The sequence below is a fragment of the Herpailurus yagouaroundi genome, unplaced genomic scaffold, assembly GCF_014898765.1.
Source record: "Herpailurus yagouaroundi ecotype Mexico unplaced genomic scaffold, PumYag 198, whole genome shotgun sequence".
Lineage (NCBI taxonomy): Eukaryota > Metazoa > Chordata > Mammalia > Carnivora > Felidae > Herpailurus > Herpailurus yagouaroundi.
The window spans coordinates 26,592,836-26,595,527 of NW_024412429.1; positions in this window are offsets into that span (position 1 = coordinate 26,592,836).

Sequence of the window (2,692 nt, forward strand, 5' to 3'; positions counted from 1 at the left end):
TAGAATAAAGTTGGAGGACTAATTTTACCTGATTTCTCATTATGATTGACTTATTATATTATTTTTATCAAAGACTTATTACTGTTCACTTATTATAAACTGCAGTAATCAAGATGATATGGTAGCCACGTAAAGATAGATAAATCAGTGAAATAGTTAAGAAATAGAGCTTTGTATTTATAAATAACTAATTTTTAATCAAGTTGCAAAGGCAATTCAGTAGCAAAAGGGTATTCTCTCAACAAATTGTGCAGGAATAATTGAATATCTATAGGCAAAACACATGAACTCCCATCTCATCTAAAGGCATATACAAAAATTCAAAACTGATTATAAATCTAAGTGTAAAATCTAAAAGTATAAAACTTTCGGAAGAAATTGTGTCAGAATTTCTTTGTGAACTTCAGTGAAGCAAAGACGTCATAGATAAAATAGGAAAAACATCCATAAAATAAATACTTGATAAATTGGATTTTATTAAAATTAAAAGTGTTTTCAAAAAAACACTGTTAAAGAGAACAAAAAGACAAACCACAGGCTAGAGAAAATATTCTCAAATCATATGTCTGATAGAAGAACTGTATCCAGAGAAGAAAAGGAACTTCCAAAACAAAAATCCAGTTAAAAAGATGGACAAAAGAGTGGAACAGATATTCACCAATGAAAGTATACGAATGGCAAATAAGCACATGAAAAGATGTTCAACATTAGGGAAATGCAAATTAAAGCTGCAAAAGCACTAAACATCTAGGATAATTAAAGACTGATACAAGCCAAGCTAATGTCAGTGAGGATACTCTGCTGGTAGGATTTTTAAATGCTACAACCACTTTGGAAAATAGTTTGGCGGATTTTTTTTTTTTTAACTAAATGTACATCTGATCTAATCATTCCAATCCTACTTATTTATCCAAGAAAAATTAAGTCTTATGTCTATACAAAGATTTGTACAAGAATGTTCAGAACAGTTTTATTTGTAATAGCCAAAAACTGGGGAAAGTTCAAATTCCATCAACAAGTAAATGAACAAATGTATCGAGGTATATCCGTAAAACAGAACACTATTCATCAACACAAAAAATATACTGGAATGCTCTGCAACATATACAGATCTCAAAATAATTATTCTGATTGAAAGAAGCCAGATTTACCAATCCACCCTCCCTAAAATAGTATATATTATATGATTCTACTTACATGAAACTCTAGAAGGTATAAAGTAATCTAAAGCGACAAAAGGCAGATCAGTGGTCCCCTGGGGACTGAGACAGGGTAGAAGGAAGAGGGAAAGTATTAACAAGGATCATAAGGAAAGTCTTGAGGATGATGGGTATGTCCACTATCTTGACTGTGATGATGATTTGTGGGCATATACATATGTCAAAACTAACTTAGTTATACACTTTTCGTATGGTTAGTTTATTATATGTCAATTATACCTCAATAAGCTATTTTTTAAAGGAAAAAAGAAGTAACTGATGGAAATGTTTAACCAAGAAAAGAGGAAAAAATAAGGTGAATAGGATAAGCATCCTTAAAAACTTGAAGGGCTATGTCTGAGCCAGATGGCTCTAGAAGAACACAACAGGAAGAAAAATGTGGGTTACACAGATATGTAGCCCTGCTAAATCCATGCTCCACATAGTCTTGTGTTAGAATGGTGCCACAAGCAAGAAACATAGTCCAGCTAACAAAAAATAACATAAGAATAATTCCATTTCCTCCCTTGCATTTCTTGCACAATATGAAGTATAGGATCTCCAGTGATGCTTCTTAGAATTGCCTTTGTCCCTCCAAAAATTTTCTCATACTCTGTTGGCTCTGGGACATATTTCCCAAAAATGTCTTCCCTTAGCCCATCTGCTTGCTTTTTATTCTTCTTGTTACTGTTGCTGAATCTGCATCACCAAAGTCTAAATTTTGTTTAGTGTTTATTTTTTGAGAGAGAGAGAGACAGAGAGAGAGAGAGAGAGAGAGACCGTGAGCGGGGGAGGCGCAGAAAGAGGAGACACAGAATCCAAAGCAGGCTCCAGGCTCTGAGCTGTCAGCACAGAGCCCACTGTGGGGCCTGAACTCAAGAAACATGAGATCATGACCTGAGCTGAAGTCGGCCGCTTAACCAATTGAGCCACCCAGGCGCCCCACCAGAGCCTAAACAAATAGGCTGACCACAGCAGATCTGTCCTTGGAAATCAAAGAAGAGGAAAAACCCGAGTGGGTGACAGTAGACACCTGACCAATCTACCTGACCAATCTAAGGGTGAGAAAAACTTCGGAACATTCATTCAGTGAAGGGAAGAACATTGATGAGGTTAAGCGCATGGTTTAGCTCCAGAGCTAGAATTTTGGGGTCCTATGCCCTGTTCTATTATTTACTAGCTGTGTGACATTGATAAATCTATCCAACCTCTCCGAGCTTCATTTGCCTCATCTATAAAATGGAGGTAATAATAGTCTCCTAAGATGAATCTCTGAGCACTAAATGATTTAATACGTGTAAGACACTTAGAACTAAGCCAGCAATAGAAAGCTCTGTGTAAGTCCTAGCTATTCATATTGTGTATTAATAACCTTGACCCTTTCACACCAAAGATATTTTTGGAAATCAGCATTTAGCCAAAATGGAATGGGCAGCCTCAAGTGGCAGGGAGCTTCCTCTTTCTAGAAGTGATCAAACTGATGCTACATGAGT